The 24,803-nt window shown below is 44.7% G+C and overlaps 2 protein-coding genes across 2 annotated transcripts in view; both read left to right on the top strand.

The window, feature by feature from the left end:
* LOC146811889 (sulfotransferase 1 family member D1-like) overlaps positions 1–24,803 on the top strand; it is a 502,151-nt gene that overhangs the window by 72,442 nt on the left and 404,906 nt on the right. The window lies entirely within an intron of this gene.
* Positions 1–24,803, top strand: part of LOC146811890 (sulfotransferase 1 family member D1-like) — a 249,934-nt gene that overhangs the window by 116,429 nt on the left and 108,702 nt on the right. The gene's annotated exons all lie outside the window — the stretch shown is intronic.

Raw genomic sequence — 24,803 nt, 5'->3', positions numbered from 1 at the left:
TAGATGACAGCAGGTACAGAAGGAGGGATTCCTGGGTAAAGGACCATAGGGCTCATTATGATGGCGGAAGGACCGGCACCGCCAGCCATGTGGTACCAGTCCTTCTGCCATCGGAGCCCGATTTTCCCACTGCCAAATTAGGATGGCGGTGGGAAACCCAATTAGTCCGCGGCGGACGAAAAGACGTTCCGCCACAGTTCCGCAAGGCGGTCTTTTTCTGCCCACCTTGCGGGACTAAACTAAGGGGCAACATTGCGGCAGTGCCTGGCACCGCCATAGGGATTACGATATCCCGTTCCGCCTGTCCTTTCGGGTCAGACATCCCACCGTGAAAAGACAGTCGGAAACGGATTAGGGAGCCCGTACAAAGCATTTTTAAAAAAAGGTTTATTACTGATAATTTACAGTGTGTCCGTTTAAAGTACCATTGTGTAATTATTAAGAGCTTAGATGATATTTGTTTTGCTCCAAATGCTGTGAGCTTGTACGATTTAAGCTAATAAATAAAATTAAACAGGACAAACACAATAAAACTGCAGGTGTGGCTAGAAACCTCTGTATCTGACTTTCAATCTTTTCAACCATTTATCGATCAAATCAGACTCTTTCATTAAAAAATAAATAGAAGAATCGTTTGTGGCTTTGGCAGTGTATGTGTCACTAGGTCCCCTAGCGTAACAAAACTTGTGAGGCACGTGCCCCCCCCCCCCCCCCCCCCCTCTGGGCTTAATCGGGAGCTCTGCAGCCAGAGCGCCGCGCTGAAGGGGCCCCCTGGAGTTTAGGGGCTCCCCCGCACCACGGGGGCTGTGTTACGCCCCTGACTCGGTCCTGTTGTCACTTACCAGCTATACAAGCTAGTGCTTGTAAGGAGAAAAGATGCTAGCGCTAACCTAAAGGCATCAATTCACTTCAAAGTTCTCGTTGACTGCTTGTTGCCAATGTTTCTGCATATTGGAATGCCACAACAAATGTGCTTGAAATCAGGCTCCTGTCGCTGTGGGCGCTTTAACAGTTTGTTTCAGTGCTATTGGTGGGCTTACTCTTCCGAGATGTAGGGATGGAGACGTTGTCTCTATGCAAATAACAACGCACTTGCATTTGTAAAACAAGCCTTAAAGCAATCTGGATCCTCCTTTTACATTGTGCTTTATTTTGGGAAGAGGTGTACCAGCAGAGGCCGTGTGCCCTCACATTTCACTTCTATGTTATCCCACTGTTAATTTGTAAATCTTTGATGTCAGCACTAATAATTCGGACTCTCATCCTTCGGAGCTTAAGTAGAAATGAACCATTGGATTGATCAGGTGTATCGTTTCTTTGGCTACTTCTATATTGGTGGAACTTGCTAAGTTATCTTACTGTTGCCTATGCCTGGTAATCGCCCTGCACCTCCTATGTTGCAAACAAAACTTTTTAAACGAACACCCACTGTATATTATTACTTGAAATCAACAAGTTGAAATAACACTTTTGAAAAAGTTTTTTCTTTTTATACAATTTTTATTTCAAAGCGCATACATGCTTTATGAAATGTGTCAAACCCGAAAAACCATATTAGTGATAAATATTAGAGTGTGTGCAGCATGTAAAATGTATTAGAAAAATAAAAAGGACAGCGAAAGCTACAAAATGCTAATACAAATGTAGAAGAAACTGGTAATATGCAATAAAACTATACAAAATAATAACATTACCGGTAAAAAAATATCATCAGCGCATGCAACAATTCGATTAACAGACTTCAATTCATATGCCCCATTGTGTGGCCATGAAATGTCTCAATAAAGGCCCCCTCCCAGGTAGCAGGTAGGTTTTGCCATAACCTGCTCTTTAATGCCACCTATTTTTACTAACATTCTGCTTTACATTTTCTTTCTCTCCTGCCTTTCAGTTTTTCATTTCATCCTCCCTTGCATTTTTGTTTAATTTCCTTACATCTCACATTTCCTTATTGGCTTTCATTTTTAAATACTCTTTAATGATCAACCCCCCGCCCACCTTCCGAAAGTGAAACAGGATGTCAGTCTGTTTCTCATTGGTGGAGTTGAGAGAGTGCTGAAGGAAAGCTGAACTAAAGGCCAGAAACAACGGTACCGCTAAATCCAAGGGACCAGTATGGGAAGCCCGTTTGCCCCAAGTCAAGCCTGTATGTACATGGCGAATTTTGAAGACAAATTCATTCTGGAGGAGACCAACCCCTACAAGGAGAACATAATGACGTGGCGGCGCTATATTGATGATATTTTACTCTTCTGGAAAGGAGATGAAGACCAATGCACAACATTCTGCGAATGGCTGAACACCCTAGACCCCTTTCTGAAATCCACTAGGACAATATCCAAAGAGAATGTCGCCTTTCTGGATCTCTGGATTACCCTACATGAAGGGACCTTGCTAACTACTAATTTCAAGAACCCCACAGACCGCAATAGTCTTTTGAAGTATGAGAGCCATCATCCCAAGGCACTTAGAGATAACCTCCCTTTAGGACAATTTTTAAGTTTACGATGCAACTGCAATACCATCTGCTAATTTGAAAAACAATCTACCATTTTGGCGAACAACTTGTCGGCATGTAATTATCCCAAGACAACAATACGCCAAGCATAAAAACGAGCAAGGAATAACCACATGGAGGCACTTTTGGAGGTGAAGGGGAAACCCCAAACAGAAGCACTAACGTGCGTAACCACATTTACTCTCAACTCCAACAGAATTCAAAAAGTGACCAAAAAACACCGGAGCATTTTAGAGACTGGAGTATTTAAACCTGGGACACACCCACTCTTTTCATTTAAACAAACGCAGAATTTTAAGGACCTCTTGGTCCATACACACCCTAAAGCATCCGTCCCCACACAACCTACCTTGTGGACACTGCCACCTGTAGAGGGCCACTACCCATGCGGGTCATGCTCTGTGTGCCCCCTATCAGGAGTAACCAAACAAATTGACCTGGGCCTGGCTAGACCATGGGTACAAAAAAGCCAAACAAACTGTAATACGAAAAACTGTATATATCTAATTACATGTCCGTGCAACATGCAATATGTAGGAATGACAACAAGACCCGTAAAAATCCGCATAGGAGAATGCAAAAGCATGATACGGTGTAAGAAAACGAGCACAAAGCTACTGAGCCACTTCTTGGAGATGAACCATGCTCCGACCAGCCTTAGATGGACCATCATCGAATCCAATCCCAATTGGACCCCCAGCATCCCATTCAGGCAGGAACAACGCTGGGTGTTCAGACTAAAATGTAATACGAGGGGATGAAATGATGAGATACCATGGGTTGAATTTACCACTTAGAGCACCAAAGAAAGCAAGCCATAGACACCAGTAACAAGTGAATTTCACAACACAGTCCCTTGAGGGGTATAGACCATCTAGGAAAACCCCCAAACACATCTTTTACCATATCCATATAGCAGATGACACCTACATTAATATATTCTGAAGCCACTGCTGGTTGTAGTTTTTGTGACTGAGGTTAATGAGGCAGTCTCTAGAGCCCCTGCATATCAACACCACATGAGCTTTCCAGAATAGGCACACTCCAAACTGTCTTAGATGGTTAATAACGTCCTCTGACACTGAAAAACATGGTCCTCAAACAATGTTATTCTAGGACAATCTCCTACCACGTCACATGATTCACCATACCAATATGGCATGGTACACCTATATTGATATATTCTGAAGCAGCTGCTCTGGACGAGTCTTGTGGCTGAGGTTGCTCGGGGGGGGGGGGGTCCCCATACCACTCCACATCACCACCATATGTGCTCTCCAGAACAGGCATATTCATAGCTGTCAAGAACGACCATAGATAATGTCAAACATGGTCTCTAAATAAGGTTAGTCAATTTTTCTCCCACAAAAACCACCCCGTGAGCTTTGTTCAGCATAAAGCATTTACTGGCTCGAGAGAGAGATGATTACTCCCCTTGCTATCTATCTAGCCAGCATGCTACCACTGACATTTTCAAATGATTTCCTGAGTAGGATCTGTAAACTTTTTAACACGTTCCTTTGGCAAGGTAAGAGACCCAGAATATCTATGAAAAAACTCCAATTACCCAAAGAAAAAGGCGGTCTGGGCCTTCCGAACTTTAGGAACTATCAAACCGCGTATCTTTGTAAACGAGATTCTAACTGGCTATTCCCTCAGACTGAATATACACCAGTTTGGATGGACATCGAAAGATCACTCATTAACGATGTGCCTCTGCCTGCTCTCCTCACCATGGATATATCCTCTTTACCCCACTCTATATAAATTTTGCTTAACCCTAAAAGAGCCCTATTACGATTGGAACACTTCTCCACACTAAATATCAACAAATCCAATGTGTCCTCTCTCTGGTGCAACCCGAATCTGAAGGTAGATGGAAAAATGGTCCACTGGGAACACTGGTCTAAAAGCGGCATAAATCTAGTCAAAGATCTTTTTACAGGGTCCCTCCCCTTGCCTTTTTCTGTGCTTCAGTCCCAAAACAGGCTAAAACCAATAGATTTTTATAATTTCCTAAAACTAAAATCTCTCCTCCCAATGCGCTGTATTAAACCTTCTGATCCGTTGATACTCCAAAAGATGCTACAGCCACTAAAGTCAGGACACACCAACTCTAAAATATATAAACTTTTATCCCCTAAACCTCGCAAATCTCACATGAAATGTGAAGTAAAATGGGAATCCGAACCCAACTCTAGCAATATTTCATTCGTTTGGGAGAGAATACATATCGCCCCCTTCTTGAATAAAATCTCTCCAATATAATCACAAACCAAAGTTATGCTAATAAATAGGACATACTGGACCCCTGAGAGAATTTTTAAACTTAACCTCAGTGAGAGCCCTACATGCTGGAACTGCAAATCTCACGTCGGTAACCTTGCCCACATGCTCTTCCATTGCCCTATGTTACAAACATATTGGGATAAGATTTACGAAGGTATAGGCTACATTTTCAATATAACCCCTCCAAGGGAATTTACTTATATCCTATTAGGTGCTTTGGACCCTAAGATCACATATATTAATGATCGATACTTGTTAGATCTTATGCTAACTTTAGCCTGCAAAATTGTGCTGAATAAGTGGAAAAATGCCAAAGAGGCCTCATTTAGGATGTGGCAAAAATGGCTATCCTTCCTCAGAGGGGAAGATAACGTCGCACTTCACACCTCTCCTTGGCGTAAATCACACAGGAAACTGTGGAAGTCCCTTGACACCTCATCCTTTTCATATGATCCTCCATGAGAATCGATTCAACCCCCTTAATGTAATGCCTACAGAATGTTTATTCGCAGTGATATCCATGTACTGTATTGTATTTCCTGCTATCACATCTGTGTGAACTGTAGCTGCTTGTCACACCTATACTGCACTGTAGGGTATTTTTATTATCATTTGGAGAGGAACTGTGTTTGTCTGCCCACCTGTATATCACTGCGGTATCGCTCTGTCTACCATGGTAAGGCACTTGAGTAACTTATTGTTTTAATTTTAATTCTCTTTCATTTTTACTCTTGTGTTCACATTAATATTATTATTATTATTGTGTTCACCATTATTTGTTCTTTTCTTGAAATTCAATATAAATGATTTAAAATAAAAAAATAAAACATCTACTGGCTCTACCACCCAACCTTTTAACTGACCTAGTATTTTGCCCACATAACTATGATCACACAATACCACCTAGTGAGCTGTGTGTGTCACAAACGTTCAATGACCTTATTATCCAACCTTTAATTATACAGTGTAACGAGTATAAGGATGTAGACAATCAACTCGTATACCAGTGTCAATATACAGAATCTCCCCAATATGGCCGCCTTTCCAAGCACGCTTAAAGTGCTAGTTCTATTCCACAACGTCCGCTAACGCCGACGTAACCATGCTCTCAGGCAGAGCTACGTAATTTCCGCCCGAGACAGAGTCTTAACCTGCCGGCCGTTTGCTAGCAATCCTCCGGCAGTCACCCAGCGGCTGGGCAGGTTCAAGGCCAGTGCGAAGGGGCGATCTTGTGAGTATTGCTCTGCTGACTCTCATCACAAACAGGTATGTCGGAGCACGCTAAGAGACTCATGGAGGTTTTTTACCCTACAGACACCCCTCATCTAGACCGCGGGGACTCGCCGTTGAGGCACTCCATTCTTGTGAAGGAATACTGAGTCACGTAACACTATGTTTACAGAGAATGTTTTATTAAACGTATTGAGTGGTAATGGCCTGCCTTTATGCACAAGGGCCACTATGTCCCTTTTTATCGCTACATCTACGAACCACGCTTTTGCTCACCTTTTAACTATTGGAGGCTACCATGACCCAAACAAATGAGTTCGCGTCATTCACATGGGCTAAAGCACAACATGCACAGTCAATAATTATTCAGCTGGCTGTATGATAAAATGAAATGGTACTTTCTACCACAATTGCCGCAACAAGATGCATGGTGTGATCTATACACAGCTGCTGAAATTAAGTTAAATGTGGATATTTTTATTCACTGTAACTTATGTCTGTCTCTATGTGTTTGTCTCCGATTCTTGTTGTTGTTTTTTTTCTTTTTCCCCTCCAGGTAATAATAGGAACACCATTGAGATGTTCCCATGAGTACTTTAACTCATTCAGAGCCTTAATAGAGGTACCATAGGAATATAGGGTGTTTATTTCCTTGCTCCTATTTTTAGGTCTCGCTGAGCCCCAGCGCTTGAGCTGGCTCGAAGAGACATTTTGTATGTGGGATTTTCAAAGTGCTGCTGGCTGATCTAACGCTTGCGTTCACGCGATCGTGCACATGCGCAGCCGGCCGCCAGCAGCACTTTGAAAACTCATGTGCATCATCACGATCACTTTCGCTTTCAGAGCAATCGCGATGATGCACGCGCGCACACAACTCCCGCTTCTCCCCCTCCCCCACCACATTTTGCGTCTCCGGCCGCTCGTTTATTATTTTGTCCTATTGAGGAAACTGACGGTATCTGCTGCAATGAGGACGTATATTGCTCAGAAAAATAGGCTTACTGTTTCAAGATGAGAATAGATTTTTCTTGTGCTTGTTTTTGCACCTTCACGTTGTGTTTGGCTTTCGCTTGGTTTCGCTGTCCCAAAAAAGGTAAACAAAACAATTTTCAGCAGGATTTATTTTCTTATTCATGGTGGGCGTTATTTTCACAGTTTGTATTTGTTTAGTCATACCAGGGCATGTGCACTGCTGTCCCTGAAGCGTGTCTTTTCTTCAGTCTTGACAGCAGCCTTTACAGAGTCACGCTGGCAAAGACAATCTTCTGATAAGAAGCTGTGACTAGTTATGATATACTAGTAATAATAGACGCATTATAATGAACTTGACGAGCTTCTTTCTTGCGAGCGTTAGCCCATCAGCTGGAAACATGCTGTAATGACGTTGGAGGGGGAATTTTCGAGAGACCCAGTTACCAGAATTTTTTTTTTATATACTCTGCTGCATTACATCTATGCCCGAAATTGCGGAGTTATACGACAGTTCTACTGGGCAGATGCTGAAATGACCACTGACAGCAGCAATGTTACCACCAGTTATTTCTCACCTGAATCGTTGGCAGCTATGGGAACGTCCCCGCAGTCATTTACAAAATATTTATGGGTACCTTTTAAACAGGAGATTTAAGTTGAAAGTGGCAGCAAAAAAAAGTGCACACGCACTAACACTTCGTGTGGCAAGGCTTGGTGCAACCAAAACCATCTGTCTGTTGTCCCCATACAGCTTGTATTTACACGCTGAAAACGAGGGAAGGCGAGTGGGAATTTTAATCTCTGCTTTAAATACTGCGGGAAATTCATTATTGCGCATAGCGTTTCTAAACAGACACACGTGTGTGCTATCTTTGAGGACTTCCTTCGATGTGAAATGTTGCTGGTGGGGACTTGCTGTAGTGTGTTTAGCACCCATGCATGGCAGTCCTCATACATTGCCATTAACACTGAGGCAGGCCTAAAATAATTCAGCGGCGCGGGAAACGATGTTTGAACCGGACTAGGAAAGGTAGAAGCAGCTTGAAGTGCACAGGAGGTGCATTAGTTCTTTGGTCTTTTTTGGCCAATTACATGGATAGACAGTTTCAAGTCCTGCTGTTTTTAGTGTCCATTTCCAACTCCGTGGCTTGTTTTGCATTTTAAAATCTTCCAAACTACTTCAATGAAAGTTTTAAAGCCCTTCCATTTCTTTTCTTTTTTTTAATCTTTGGTGCAATGTAAACAAGTCTGTTATCGTTTCCACCTCTCAGGTGTTATATACATCTTCTTTTTTGTTGTAATTTAAAAAAAAAAAAATCTGAAGCTTTGGATATTGAAAGTTGTTGTCTCCACCATTTTCTCAGCCAGGAGTGATGGGAAATGGTAAGAATAGCTGAAGTTGAGAAGCTGTCGGATTTAAAAAATATGTTTTGTACTTGCGTCATCCAGTAAGAAACGTCCATGGTGATTTTATTTCGAGCTCACGAGGCTTACACTTTACTTATTGATTAGTTTGCTTTGAAATGGTCGAAATCTCATTTACTACCGGATTTCTGCGAAGTATAAATGATGCCCCAGTTTTAGTCATTTTTATCAAAAACAATATTTGATTTATAATTTTTAAAAGCAAAACATTTGTTGTTCTTGGGTGTATGGGTCATTTTAAAAACGCCTTCGCTCACGGACAACCGCTTCTCTACTCAATTGCATAGGCAACTCAACCCCTGCGAACTGGGGTTGTCTTAATCTCATGTCTTCTGAGCAGGGATGTTTTCCTCTTTAACATAGTAGGGTCAGCCTCCCAGGGCCTACCTTAAGGATGATACGGTGCCCTCCCATTGGAATGAAGAGTAGAGTCCTTTGTTCTCTCCCCCTGGAAATATGCCAAATCTGCAGTTCCAGCTCCAGTTCCACCCTCTTTTAAACACTCGGTTAGCCTGCAATCTGACAACGCCCAGCACTGCTTCATAGCTCTGACGTTGTCAGATTGGAATGTATTACAATGGTATACAGCAACCATGCGGCGGCTGCATGGAAAGAACTATAGCAGTGGTGGGCATTGGCCCTGTGCTTGTATTGTAAGAGAGGATCTGTTTAAGTCTTCCGTCAGTTATTCGTATCCAAGAGAGGAAGGTTAGCTTGTACACATGTTGGACCTCGTGATGGATTCACATGCCTTCGAGTAAGGCGGAGCAATAGTAAATTGGCATTGTTTCAGAAAGTTAGTTTTGCTATTTTCTGAAAGTAACGAAGATTACTGTTTGTCTGCCTCTAGTTATAAAACGCTCATTCTGCTATTGGTTTGGCTGTGTAGTGCCATATATAAAACTGTTATGGATTGATTCTTGAATCCACAGATTGTGAAGCAATCACTGCCCTGGAGTCCAAGTACATTCATGGTCTCATGATCGTCATGTGAGCAGAATATTTTGACCTCCGGTGATCCTTTCTTCTATGCTGTATCATCCTCAATGTTAGCTTTTTTTTTAGGTCTCGCCTACGCAGCGCGCATGCGCTTCATAGGAGGGGACCTTTTGGAATCGATCAGCATTTTGGCCAAAAAACGTGCACATTTTGCATTGCTTTCTATTGCAACGCGTGCAAGTTTGGCGTTTCCTTCCACCACCACCACCGCGTCCACCACCACATCCACCGCCTCCACCACCCCCACCGTGTCCATCCACCGTGTCCATCCACCGTGTCCATCCACCGTGTCCATCCACCGCCATCACCGCATCCACCGCCATCACCGCGTCCACCGCCATCACCACGTCCACTGCCATCACCATGTCCACCGCCACATCCACCACCACGCCCTCCACCACCACCACGTCCTCCACCACCTCCACCACGTCCTCCACCACCACCACGTCCTCCACCACGTCCTCCAAAACCACCACGTCCTCCACCACCACCACATCCTCCACCACCACCACGTCCACCACCACCACCACGCCCACCACCACGTCCTCCACCACCACGTCCTCGTCCACCACGTCCATCCCCACCACGTCCCCCACACCACGTCCACCCCCACCTCGTCCTCTACCACCACCCCGTCCTCCACCACCACCCCCTGTCCTCCACCACCACCCCCCCTCCACATCCTCCACTGCCACCCCCCTCCACGTCCTCCACTCCCACCACCATGTCCTCCACCACCACCACGTCCTCCACCACCACCACGTCCACTATGTCCACCACTGCCACGTCCCCCACCATGTCCACCACCGCCCCGTCCTCCACCCCGTCCACCACCCCGTCCTCCACCACGTCCTCCACCACGTCCTCCACCTCCACCACGTCCACCACCACCCCGTCCTCCACCGCCGCCCCGTCCTCCACCGCCGCCCCGTCCTCCACCGCCGCCTCGTCCTCCACCGCTGCCCCGTCCTCCACCCCGTCCTCCACCCCATCCTCCACCTCGTCCACCACCATGTCCTCCACCACGTCCTCCACCACGTCCTCCACCACCACCACTTCCACCTCCACCGCCGCGTCCACCTCCACCGCCACGTCCACCTCCACCGCCGCGTCCACCGCCACTGCCGCGTCCACCGCCACCGCCGCGTCCTCCGCCGCGTCCACCGCCGCGTCCACCGCCGCATCCACCGCCGCGTCCACCGCCACGTCCTCCACCGCCGCCGCCACGTCCTCCACCGTTGCCGCCACATCCTCCACCGTTGCCGCCACGTCCTCCACCGCCGCCGCCATGTCCTCCACCACCGCCGGCACGTCCTCTACCGCCGCCACGTCCTCCACCACCGCCGCCACGTCCTCCACCACCGCCGCCACATCCTCCACCACTGCCGCCACGTGCTCCACCACGTCCTCCTCCACCACGTCCTCCACCACGTCCTCCCCCACCCCGTCCTCCACCACCGAGCTCCACTCCACTCACTTATCCATATATTCACTGCTTGTCATAGATGCATGGATTCAGAGTACAATTAAATGCTTGGAAAGCACCTATTTCATGCCACATCATAGTTGTGCACATCAATGCACCTACTTTAAATTAAGGCAGTCCTTAACCACAGTTGCAAAGCTCCACTTCGCTAAATTACCCACTACTTGCTGCTAGTTATACAAATGACTCTCCAGGTATGGTTGAGTGAGGGTATGATTCTGCTGATGGAAGTCACTGTCTGAAACCATTGAACTGACGTCTCTGGAACACGAGACTGCAAAAGTGTTTAGTCAGAACCCAACAAAGAAAATGTAAGAGAAACAGTCTGTGAGAAACAAAGTATTCTTTTGGCTTTCATGCCATATTAATGAGAGGTATATAGCCTCTTTCATAGTTCCTCTGTCCATGCCTCAGTCAAGAAATGAGTTCTACTGTGGCTATTTGCAAAGCACACTATCACCCAGGAGGGTGATCCTGGTGCTATTGCAAGTGATAATCTAGCCAAGGCTAGGGATCTGAAGGGGTCTATTTGAATAGCCTTGTCTTAAGCTCCTTGTGCAATGTAGGAATTAAAGAGGCTGCTCTGATGTGTAACGGTAAGTCATTCTAGGCTTTGGGAGTGATGTAGGAGAAGGCCCGACAGCCATTTCTGGTGCTGTGTATGCGTGGGATGTGTGCAAGTAGGAATCCAGAAAAACTGGAGGTGTCTGGTTGGTTTGTGAAATGAGATTTGGCTATTGAGGCAGGTTCGGCCCAAGGTTTGTAGTGCTTTGAAGTTGAGTGTGAGTAAAAGTAATTGTGCTTGTTTGTATATAGGAAACTTCTGTAAGTTCTTAAGGTGTGGTGTGATGTGCGTGTGGCGGGTATGTTGAGAGTGAATCAGGCTGCCAAATTATGGATGGTTTGATGTTGTTTTATAAGTTGTTTGCTAATTGCAGCATAGAGGGTGTTCCCGTAGTCCAGCATGCTTGTGACGAGGGTGTGAGTGATGGTTTTGTGGGTGCTTTTTGGGATTCATTTGAATATTTTTCTCAGCATATTAAGTGTTGAAGCAGGAGGCTGTGATAGCATTGACTCGGGCAGTCAGGCTGAGTTGGCTGGCTATGATAATCCTGAAGTTCCTGGATGCAGATCTGAGTTCTGTACGCCACGAGGTGGAGTCTCACAGTGATGAGTTCTTCCTGAAGATCATGACTTCCATCTTCTCAGAGTTAAGTTAGAGACATTTGGTCTTCATCCTGTCTTTTACCTTGGTCATGCAGTTGGCAAATTTGGGCCAGGTGTTGGGAGTCTAGTCCGAGATAGAGTATAAGCTGGATATCATCGGTATATAATAGGACGTTGATTTCATAGGTGTGGATGGTGCTTGCTAGCAGGATCTTGTAAGTATTGAAGAGGGTCGGGCAGAGTGAGGATCCCTCTGGAAATCCACAGATGAGGCTGCAGGTGTCTGAAGAGTAGGGGGCCAGGCAGACTGATGGCAACCTTCCAGTCAGGAAGGAGCAGATCCAGTGGAAAGCGAGTCCTTGGAGTTTAATCGTGTGTAGGCATCAGATGAGGATAGGGTGGAATACTGTGTCAAATGCCACAGAGAGAGGTGGAGGAGAATGAGGGCAGCCATGTCTACAATAAAATTGATGTCATTGGTAGCAGTGACGAGGGCTTTTTCCGTGCTGTGTTTGGGTCTGAAGCTGAATTATTTGGCATCAAGGAGTTGGTGTTCATTGAGGTGGTTGGTGAGGCATATGTTAATAAGATTCTCCAGGACTTTGGCCAGGTATAGTAGCAGGGAGATCTGTTTGTAATTGGTGAGCCTCACTGGGTCTGCAGAGAACCCTTTGAGTTTTTCAGGTGTCCTAGAAGGTAACTCAGGATCAAGGTGACCGCCGCACTGATAGGTTGAACTTATTTGGAAAAGACGTGGAAAAGAGTCTGAAAGGGCTCCATGGTGGATGGACTGCATAGTGGCTGCAGTTTAATCTATGGCGATGGAGGGTGCTTTCATTTGACTAGATGGGGAGTCATGCTGCAATATCTGTCAGGTCCGGTTAGGGGTCAAAGTTGTTGTATATGGTGATTACCTTGTTGTAGAAGAATTGTGTGCGCTTGAGGCAGAGGTCCTGTGAGGGAGTGATGCTGTTGGAGGTAGCCGCTAGAAAGTTCTGTTAGGGATGGGGCTAACAGTTTGCTAAATTTCTTCTAAAAGACACCAGTGAGTGTGTTGGGACATTGTGCTTAATTGAATGACATGTACCTTTTTCTCTTTATTCTTATTATTCATTTATTAAGTTTACAAGTAGTAAGTACACATACATACAACAAATACATCTCCATATCTGGCAATATAACATTAGTAAAGGATGTAAAGCAGTGCAGCGTTCAGGTTTAGAAGTTAAACTTGGCTGAGGGATAAAGTTTGATACTTAGCAGTTATGGTCAATGAGGTCATAAGTGATTGACAAGTTTGATTGGTCCATTGCAAGGTCGCCAGAGGGGTGGAGCGGGTATCCCAAGATGGCCTTTGAGACCGACTTTCTTCATCTCCCCGGTGGTTAGGTCACAATGCAAGGTAGGTCTCAAACGTAGCCCAAATATCTTTTGGCCAGGAGACCTCAGGCTTTAGCAGTCAGTATTCTGGCGGTGGAACCTAGCAGTAGACGATGTCCTTTAACCAACAGTCAATTTTAGCCACGGTGGGTCGCCCCCGGTACATAGCTATGCAGCGCTTTTCCAGTATCTACATCATGGCAATAAGCTTGAATACATTTAGGGGGGGGGAGTTCTTCCATATATCCCAGCAGGGCCACCACTGGCTGTCAGAACATTGTAATCACATCTTTTCCCATAACATAGAGGATTTTATTCGTATCCTTAGCACAGGGCAATCTGGTTGCCAGTTACTTGTCCACCTTGTTTGCTTGACCATAAAAGTGTTGCCTCAATCTGAGCAGTACTGTTTCTGAATGTCCAAATAGTAGAATATTTATCTGTCCTCTTGGATTTGTAACTGCCCGCAGGGCTTTCACTGTACCAGACTCGCTTTACCACTTTTCTACCTCCTTCAGTTTGCTTTCCAACTGTTGTTGAATTAAGCCCCACTTGCTCCTCTGTCCTAACCTTTCTGTTATACATATAGTTACTGCTTCGAAGATATCCCATATTGTATTTCATCATTATCATTGAACCTAAAATATTCAGATTTGGTCTTATATCTCCCTTCATGAATCCTACATTCAAGAGCTGGAGACCCAATCTCTAAATATCCCTAACCCTTGAATTCTCCCCCACTCAACACTTCCATATAATTTGTGGAAGATCTGATATCATAATTAAGCTGATCTCTGTTTTATCCATGAGCTCCACTAAATTCTCCTTACTGTAGAGGATGTCAATTCTGGAGTAGGTTCTGTGAGAAAAGAACCCTTTCCTTTGTGGATCAATAGTCCTCTACACATGCAAAATAGCAAAACAGCAAGCTCTGAGAAGGATATCAATAGAGAATAAAGGCATGTCACACTAGAATCTCTATTAAGGTGCCGATTCCGATCCTGTAAAACCCGGGTACGAATGGTCGTACGGAGCGTTTTCTCCGTACGACTCGTACCCTGGAATTCCACCGTACAAACCAGCAAGTACGATTCATACAGAAATACCATTTCCGTACAAATCGTAAAACACACCGTACGGCTAAAAAATACATACAATTCTGATCCTGGACAGCGCGTACGCGACGTCCGCACGGAGTCAGGCAGTGTTTTACGGACCAGCAAGTACGATTCGTACCCACAGCACTCCGCACGGCTATATTTTTACGGGAGCCAAAAAGTGCCGGAGAAGCTAAGTACACTGCGATGCACGAGGAAAAGGGGGCCTGCTACGCGACGTACACGCCATCACCCACATCGTACGTGTCATCATGTACGGGGCATACCCCAACCCTCGCGTATGTACGGACCGTACCCCCTACCCACGTATGTCCGCACCATACCCCAGGCGTACCCCCAACCCGCGTATGTCTGCACCGTACCCCCCCAACCACATATGTCCGCACTGTACCCCAGGCGTACCCCAACCCTCGCGTATGTCCGCACCATACCCCCCCACCCACGTATGTCCGCACCGTACCCCAGGCGTCCCCAACCCTCGCGTATGTACAGACCGTACATACGCGAGGATTGGGGTACGCCTGGGGTACGGTGCGGACATACGCGGGTGGGGGGTACGGTGCGGACATACGTGGGTTGGGGTACACCTGGGGTACGGTGCGGACATACGCGGGTGGGTGGTACGGTCCGTACATACGGGGGGTGGGGGGTACGGTCCGTACATACGGGGGTTGGGGGTACGGTGCAGACGTTCGCGGGAGGGGTGGAAGGCTGGGGGGGCCGCATGACTCGTACCCCGGGCACAAGTGTACTCGGGGTAGGGGTCGTACAAAGTTCGCTCCGTACGGGGCCTTTTCCATGCGCTTGTGTTTTCGGACGGGCGGTACGGATCGTACTTGCGCGCTCGGACTTCAGTTTTACGATTTGTAAGTAAAACTGTCCGGGGACGTCGCGTAGACTTTTCCCGAGGCGACACGTATGTATTTTTCACGTACGAATCGTACTTCGCCATTTGTACGGGACTTGTACGATTCGTACGTAAAAAAATACGGATACGAGTCGTACTGTAAATGTTTTTTTACGGATCGGAAACGGCACCTAAATGGTACAAATGAGGGAGCCTGAATCACATTTAAGTCTCCCAGTCATATGAGGTGCCCTCTCACTTTGTCCTTCAGGGTATTGAGTAATTGTTAGAAATCCAATGCTTGATCTGTATTTGGTACACAAGAGGCTATCATTGTCACTAATTTACCCACCAACCTGTCTATGACCAACATATACCTTCTCTCTATAGTATCTCTCATCACCTCCACTTAGAAGTCCATATCTTGGTGGGAAGTGGTCATCACTCTCATCCACTGAAGTAAAGTATTGGTTTGGATAATATTTGGAATCCATTAGTCTAGTATCTTTCTTAATAAGGTGGGTTTCCTGTAAAAATAAATATTTATACCAGCTGGCTCCTACAATAGTGCCTTCCAAATATTGTGACGCTTAACAGGGGAGTTTAAACTGCATGCATTTCAGGTCAGTAATAAAACTATCTCTAGCAAAGGTGACATCATCAACACTTGGAGCCATCTTAACCCCAACTATATTCTACAAAGGCAAGTACACAGATAGCCAATTCACTAACTTAACATGTTCATTTTTCATCACATTTGCCCACACAAAGATAATAATAACTGTGCTATTCAGTAAAAACATAATCCGTAATAACACTTAGGCAGGGAACTTAAAAAACCTGTGTAACCACTCCTGTCAACAGCCTCTTACAGCATCCCTCAGCCTTGGATAAGTACTTCATCTGATATTAATTCTTTCACCACCACATATGTTGAAGGCAATCTTATAGATAGTACATATTTTAATGTTTTAGCAATCCTCTCTTTCAGTCCACACTCACTGATATTGTTTTGCTTTCTGGCAGGGCAAGGTCTCTCCCGCCATCCTCCTTGTATGGTCTGTCTGTGTGAGTCCTCTTGTTGTGTGTTTGATTTTTTTTCAGATTACTCCAAAGCAATTTACCCCTTTCCAGGACATCTCATGGTGCAATTCTTTCTATCTAAGTGAATACCAAGGCAAATAAAAAGCCCACCTATACCCAATTTATCTATTTCCTCCTTTGAAAAATTGGGAAAAATATTAAAGGGTAGTATTGTCTAAAAAATATTTAAAATATGTATTGTAAAATATAATTGTTCATTTATTTAAAATATGGAATATTAGCCTGGACCTACTAAAAAAATGTTAGAGCACATCAGTGCATTAAACTAAATGCATATTAGATAATTAATTCTTCAAAATATATTTATTTAATTTATAACAAAAATATTTCTTAAAGAGTAATATCAAAAAATCCCAGCCACAGTGGCATTTTCATTTTTATGTAATATATTATATTTTGTTAAATATATGTGTAAAATTCAAATAAATTTCATATTTACCAATAGTTTAAACGTTTAATTCAATTTTCTTTTTAAATTAGATATATCAAAATTTCAATTAATATATTTACTATTTAATACTTTTAGATGATTTTATATATATATATGAATAGATAGATAAAGAGAGAGAGAGAGAGAGAGATGTAAAGAGATCTAGAGAAAGACAGAGTCAGAAAGAAAATACAGTAATGGGAAACTGTGTAATATGAGCCTATATTGTCATTGATGGGTTTTGTTGACATTTATACTTTTATAAACAAAGAAGCAGATGGCCAAGTGTTTTAGAAATGTGACCGAAGTCCTGAGATACATATATATTTTTTTAAGTTAAAATATTATTTTTATTTTCCATTATTTCTTATGGATGCTATTTTAATTCCCTGACTCTCTTATTTTCTATGGGAGTGTGTTGCAGTACATGTGAGTGGCCATGTGTAGTGTTTGACATACTCCAAGGCTGGGCTGGAGGACGTTTGCTACTATTTTGTCATCTTTCTGTCTGTAGTAACTATAGAAATGTGGTTTGTGAATAACAATGGGCTTACTCTTTTGTGGGTGGGTGTTTGTAGTAGCCTGTCCCTCCATAAACACCTCCTTACATTTCCCTGAACCCATTCCATTTTGTAGTAAGTATTTCCCCTTTTACTGCCACTCCCACTGGTCCCTCCAATATTTACACCTTAATCGCAGGCTTACGAGTGTGAAGATCTCTGCTACATTGCTGAAGATTTTTGCAAAGAAATAGGAGGAAAGGCAGAGGCAGATGTCTCCACATGGGTGTACAGACAAAAAATCGAGATGGAAATTTCGAACTACAGAAATATCGAGTCCTAAATATCGCCAGTGAAAAATATCGGCAGCAAGAATAATGTGGTCCAGAATATCGATTTGAAGGTAAGAAATATTGTTTTTAAAATTATAGAAGTCAATAATATCGTTTGCAAAAATATAGTTGTTTAAAATATCAATTATTTAATTATTGTTATGCATTTTAGTATATATTTTAAATGTATGTGATTAATTTTTTTTTGTATAAGCATTGTTTATGTTTTTTAAGATGTGTTACATTTTTAATAGCTATCAATTTCATTTTAATTTTGTCGTTCCATAGCGGGTTGTGGGTTTATAGGGGAATAGGATGGGAAGTAATTTAATTAAAGTATATTAATGAAACTAATGATTATTTTATGTATTAATATTTATTTAATTGACATTTCATAGTGTTAATTGTAGGAAGTCATTTATTTTTAAACTATTATTAATTTGTTGTTAATATTAATTTATTATTTGAAAATTAAATATTGAAATTGTGTTGTTAATTTTAGGTGCGAGTTATGGGATTAATAGGGGTAAAGGGTGGGAAGTAATTTATTTTTTAATTAATTAATGATTAGTTGCTAAGTAATATTAATTAATGAAATTGACTAGCGCGCTCAAGCGGGGCAGAGCATTGCGCTTTTAACTGCGTTTTGAAAGCATTTTTTCTTTAAAAAAAATACTGTGTATGTTTTAGTCACTGCATTGTTAGGTGCGGGAAATTGGGGGAAATTGGGAAAGTGGGGGAACGTATTGTTTTATTTCTGTTCAGACTTCACTGAAGTTAGGCGGCCTTTTGCTCCAACGCAGCCAGTTACAAGCTGCTGAGTGGAGAGAGCCCGCCTATCGGCAGAGCACTGACCGCCATTGTAGCGGTTAGCGTTATAGTCTCAACCGAGCTTCCGGGGGTATAAATTCCACCAAGTCAGCGGCCGCGCACTGGTGAAATTGACTAGCGCGCTCAAGCGGGGCAGAGCATTGCGCTTTTAACAGCGTTTTGAAAGCATTTGTTTTTTTTTTAAAGAATACTGTGTGTGTTTTAGTCACTGGCACTGTTAGGTGCGGGAAATTGGGGGAAATTGGGAAAGTGGGGGAACGTACTGTTTTATTTCTGTTCAGACTTCACTTAAGTTAGGCGGCCTTTTGCTCCAACGCAGCCAGTTACAAGCTGCTGAGTGGAGAGAGCCCGCCTATCGGCAGAGCTCTGGCCGCCATTGTAGGGGTTAGCGTTATAGTCTCAACCGAGCTTCCGGGGGTATAAATTCCACCGCGTCAGCGGGCGTGCCAAAGGCGCGCCCAAGGCAAGCTCGTCTACGCTCGTCCGCGCCTCGTACGCTGCCGGCTGCCTAGACATGCTGCCTACGACCGACCAGGTACGCTCTGTCCGTAGGCTAGCCTACTCATGAGAAAGTCTGCTGCAATTGGGTCACAAGGTCCCTAAATGGGCAGGGGGGAGGCTGGCGCCTTATACAGGAGAGGCCACTTCAGAGAGTAATTTATCTCACCATAGCTGTCCAGCCACTGATATTATCCATTATGTTGGCACTCAGAAGTTCGATCAGTTAGGCCACGAGGCGGGACCCGTTCCTGGGGTGGAGGGGGGGAAGCAGCGGGGGGGAAATCATCAGCTACCTTGCAAGGACTCTACCTTAATGTGCGCTCACTACCTAAATATGTTGCTGAAATCTGGGATCTTTTGGATGTCACCAAGTCAGATATATGCTTATTCACGGAAACTTGACTTAATGATGAGAATATTCCTACGCTAGCAATGGTCTTTCCGGCAAAATATTCTGTCACACGACTGGATAGAGTTGGGAAGAGGGGTGGAGGTTTTGCTATCGCAAGACGCCCCCCTTACCATATTATAATTCTGGATAAATTCTCTTCCCCCCTTCTTGAACTATTGATTTTTAGAGTGCAGCAAGCTCATACCATCGAACTGACAGGAGCCTTAGTGTACCATCCTCCTGGCAGTGAAAAAAAAGAATTTTGTATTTCTCTCTCTGAAAGATTGGCCCCTTTCATATTGCAAGCAGCACCATTCTTATTGGTTGGGGATTTTAACCACCATCTGGAGATTCTCTCCAATAGTGAGTCAGCAAGTCTGCTTGCAAGTATGGAATCCTTTGAGCTCTTTTCCAGAGTTGCCAGCCCTACACATCGGGCTGGACATGTTTTGGATACTATTTTTTCCAATATGTCAGATCTAAGAGTAGACTCCCCGTTGGAGATGGACTGGACAGACCATTTTGCACTACGTTTCTACTGGATTGCGTTGAGGTCATCAGAACACCCTAAGCAGCGCACGGAATCACGTAGAGCATGGAAGGAAGTAACTGCCTCAGCGTTTAGCAGACGTTACTCTCCTCCATTACTTGGCGAGATTGATTGTGATTTAGCCTTAGAGCGAGTTGAAGCCTCTAATATAGAGGCTCTTGATGTGATTGCACCAGTGAAATGGGTAAGAACTCCAGTTAGAGCAGCCTCCACCCCATGGTACACTGCGATATTAAAAAAGGAGAAGGCCAGTTGTAGATCATTAGAAAGAAGATGGAGAAAAGCTAAAGCAGCAGCAGATAAAGATAGTTATCGTGAAGCCCACAGAACCTATTTAAACAGCTGTAACAAGGCTAGAAGAGCTCACCTAGGTACTCGGATTATGGAGACTAAGGACTCTTCACGGGAGCTTTTTACCATCTTGAGAGAATTCAACTGCCCGCGGGCAAATGACTCGCTCCCGCCAGCTACGCAGGAGTTTTGCAATCAGTTAGCGTCTCACTTCACTGATAAGATTGATATCATATATCGTGCCTTTGGGACAACAGAAAATACGAATGACAGTCTGGCCCCTAGGGCAGTCCCTTGTACATCCAGCCTAGATGACTTCCCCATCATTACGGGATTCCATGTGGGGGACCTGCTGGCCAAAACCAAGTCAGGATCATTCTTGGACCCACTGCCACCTAGGGTCATGAAGGAGTTGTCTCCTATTCTTGCAGATACTTTGGCAGGCATATGTAACATCTCTTTAGCTACAGCTACCTTCCCGGGTAAATGGAAGGTATCTCGCGTTAAGCCGTTGCTTAAAAAGGTATCAGCAGACCCAACAGAGGTGCAAAACTACAGACATATCTCTCTTCTTCCATGTTGGTCTAAAATCATGGAATCTATAATAAACCATCATCTTACTAACTATTTAGAAGAGAACAAGATGCTGGATCCTACTCAGTCAGGTTTTCGCACATCAAACAGTACTGATGCTGCCCTGCTTGAAGTTACGGACACCATCAGGATGATGCTCGATGGGGACTCTCCTGTTATGCTGGTGCTGCTGGACTTGTCGGCAGCCTTCAACACCATCTCCCACAACATACTACTAAACAGGTTGCGGGAGGCTGGTGTCGGTGGCTTAGCCTTTAAATGGTTTCAAAGCTACCTATCTGATAGACCCCAATCCGTTCAATTGGGGCCTTATGTGTCATCTCCGGTTGTGGTGGACAAGGGGGTACCATAGGGCTCTATATTGAACCCCACATTATTCAATCTATATGTGGCCCCCTTAGCCTCAATTATCAGGAATTGTGGCTTTGAAACCGTATCGTATGCTGACGATACGCAGCTGATTATACATATTGGTAATGACCCCACCAAAACGAAAGCCAGGTTTGCAGCTTGTATGATTAACATTGCAGACTGGATGAGGAGACATTTTTTACAATTAAACTCCTCTAAGACCGAGATACTTTTGTTTGGCAAAGCTGTTGATCTGTGGACTCCAGATTGGGGGCCACCCGAATTGGGTGTGGCCCCCGTCCCGAGAAGCTGGGCGAAGAACTTGGGGATAAGGTTAGATAACCAGCTCTCAATGGAGATACAGGTGAAAACGCTGGCTACATCCTGTTTTGGGACCATGCGGATGTTGAGTAAGATCTTCCCATGGATCCCACTTAGTGCTAGAAAGACCCTCATCCAGGCACTTCTAATGAGCCGCTGGGATTATGGCAACTCCCTATTGGTAGGAATCAGGGAGAACCTCTTATCCAAATTACAGGTGGTGCAAAATACAGCTGCCCGCCTTGCTCTTGACAAACCAGCTCGAACCCCCTCCTTTCCGCTTTTACGCCAATTACATTGGCTTCCAGTAAGGAAACGGGCCACATTTAAAATGCTGTGTCTGGTCTTTAGGTCCTTGCATGGACTGGGGCCGGCTTATCTGACTGATAAACTTAAATGGTATCAACCTACACGGCAGCTTAGATTCAGCAATCATAAGACACTGTGTGGTCATAGAATTAGGAAGGTTAAGATGGGGGGTCGCTCCTTTTCTTATCAGGCCCCCAAGATGTGGAACAGCCTCCCTGAACAAATCCGACAATGCCCGAATCTGGCCCAATTTAAAAAGCTGCTCAAAACGTGGCTCTTCTAATGCTCTCCCCTTGCTGACCGCTAGCCTCTTTTTCCAGCGCCGAGAGATCTCCTTGTGGATGATTCATGCGCGATACAAGTGACCTAAATAAATAAATAATTGAAAATTAAATATTGGAATTATGTAATTAATTTTAGGTAAGAGTTGTGGGGTTTATAGGGGTAAAGGGTGGGAAGTCATTTATTTTTTATTAATTAATAATTAGTTGTTAATATTAATTATTTAATTTAAAATCAAATATGGAAATTGTGTGATTATTTTCAGGTGTTGGTTGTGGGGTTTATAGGGGTAATGGGTGGGAAGTAGTTTATTTTTAATTAATTTTTTGTTGCTAATTAATATTATTTTATTAATTGAAAATTAAATATGGGAATTGTGTAATTTATTTTAGGTGTGGTTTGTGGAGTTTATGGGGTAAAGGGTGGGAAGTTAATTAATTTGTTTTTTAACTAATAATATTTATATTATTGATAATTAATTATGTTAACTATGGAAGTACATTTTATTTTTAATTTAGATGTGGTTTGTGAATTGTGTGGTGTTATAGGGTAGGATGCGAATAACATAAATGTATACAATAATGTTTTTGTTTATAAGTTTTTATATATAAAACATTTGTTTGTTTGAAAGATATTTTTATTTATTTATTATTTAATATAATATTTGTAGTTATGTATTTAACATTATGATATTTTTATTTATTTATAATATTAATCAATCAATCGGAAATTGTAAGTGCACTACTCACCGGTGAGGGTCTCGAGGCGTGTGGGGGAGCAGCTGCGGATTAGTCGAAGAGTCAGGTGTTGAGGGTCTTCCTGAAGATGTGCAGGGTGGGGGCGTGCCTGATGTTGATCGGCAGCTAGTTCCACGTCCCGGCCACGATGTGGGAAAAGGTTCTTCCACCTGTTCTTGCTCTGCGGATGCGCGGTGTATCGGCGAGGGCGAGGTTGGCAGATCAGAGGTTCCTCTTGGGTATGTGGAACGTAATTCTGTTGTTGAGAGATTGGGGTCCGGTGTTGTTGAGGCATTTGTAGGCATGGGCGAGTATCTTGAAGGTTACTCATTTTCCGACGGGGAGTCAGTGGAGGTAATGCAGGTGCTGGGTGATGTGCTGTCGAGGGATGCTGAGGACGAGTCTGGCTGCGGTGTCCTGTATGGTCTGGAGTTTGCAGGGCAGAGACTTGTTGATCCCGGCGTAGAGGGCGTTTCCGTAGTCCAGTTTGCTGGTTATGAGTGCGTGGGTGACGGTCTTTCTTTACTCGGTGGGGATCAATTTGAAGGTCTTTCAGAGGATGCGGAGGATGTTGAAACAGGTGGAGGTGACAGCGTTGACCTGTCGGGTCAAGGAGAGGGAAGAGTCGAGTACAATGCCGAGGTTTTGGGCGAGGTCCGTGGAGTTGGGGGGTTTGCCAAGGGCAGTGGGCCACTAGGAGTTGTCCCATGCAGAGGGGGAAGGTCCGAGAACAAGGACCTCTCTCTTCTCCGAGTTGAGCTTCAGGCAGCTGCTACTCATCTAGCATTCCCTTCCTGGAAGTTGAGTATGGTGGTGATAGGGTCCTTGGTGAGGGAGAGGATGAGCTTGGTGAAGGAGAGGGTGAGCTGGGTGTCATTGGCTTCGGATACTATACTGAGTCCGTGCTGTCTGACGATGGTGGCAAGGGGGGCCATGTAGACGTTGAAGAGCGTGGGGCTGAGCGATGATCCTTGGGGTACTCCGCAGTGGATTTCCGTGGGATCGGAGAGGAAGGATGGGAGTCTGATTCTTTGGGTTCTGCCGGCAAGGAACGAGCGGAGGCAGTTGAGGGCGGTTCCCTGAATGCCGTCTTTATGGAGTCTGGCGGTGGGTGTGCAGTGGGAGATGGTGTAGAAGGCTGTGGAGAGATGTCGAGTAGGATCAGGACTGCGGTGTGTCCTTGGTTGAGGAGGGTGCGCATGTAATCTGTGGCAGCGAGTAGAGCAGTCTCCATGCTGTGGTTGCTGTGGAATCCGGATTGGGAGGGGTCGAGGATCGAGTTTTCTTCTATGAATCCCGTTAGCTGGACGTTGACGGTCTTCTCTGTGACTCTGGCTGCGAAAGGGAGGAGGGAGATGGGATCGGTTGAAGTTGTTGTAGAGTCCCTTGATCTTCAGATGGAAGTAGGAGCCCAGCATGTTGCAGTGGTCCTGGGAGGGGGTAATGTGTGTGGTTTCGCTGGGGGGTTTGGTGAATTCCTGGATGATGCTGAAGAGTTCCTTGGAGTTGCTGGAGTTGGCAAGGATTTTGTTCTGGATGAAGGTCCTTTTGGTGGATCTGATGCCATTGGTGGTATTCTGTCATGGTGTTTTTGTAGGTGGTCCGGATTTCTAGGAATTTGCTGTTTCTCCAGTTCTTCTCGAGACGTCTGCAGGTGCGCCTGGATTCTTGGAGGTCGGCAGTGAACCAGGTGGCCTTCCTGGGGTGCTGTCTGTCATGGTTACGTAGGGGTGCAAACTTGTCTGCGTAGTTGGAGATCCATCTGTGGAGTTCTCTGTCTGCGAGGTTGGCGTCGGTCGAGGTAGCGGAGGCATTTCAGCTGAGTGTGGAGTTGAGTTGCTCCTCGGT

The sequence above is a fragment of the Triturus cristatus genome, chromosome 7 (genome assembly GCF_964204655.1).
Source record: "Triturus cristatus chromosome 7, aTriCri1.1, whole genome shotgun sequence".
Taxonomy (NCBI): domain Eukaryota; kingdom Metazoa; phylum Chordata; class Amphibia; order Caudata; family Salamandridae; genus Triturus; species Triturus cristatus.
This window is presented reverse-complemented; position numbering and strand designations above follow the sequence as displayed.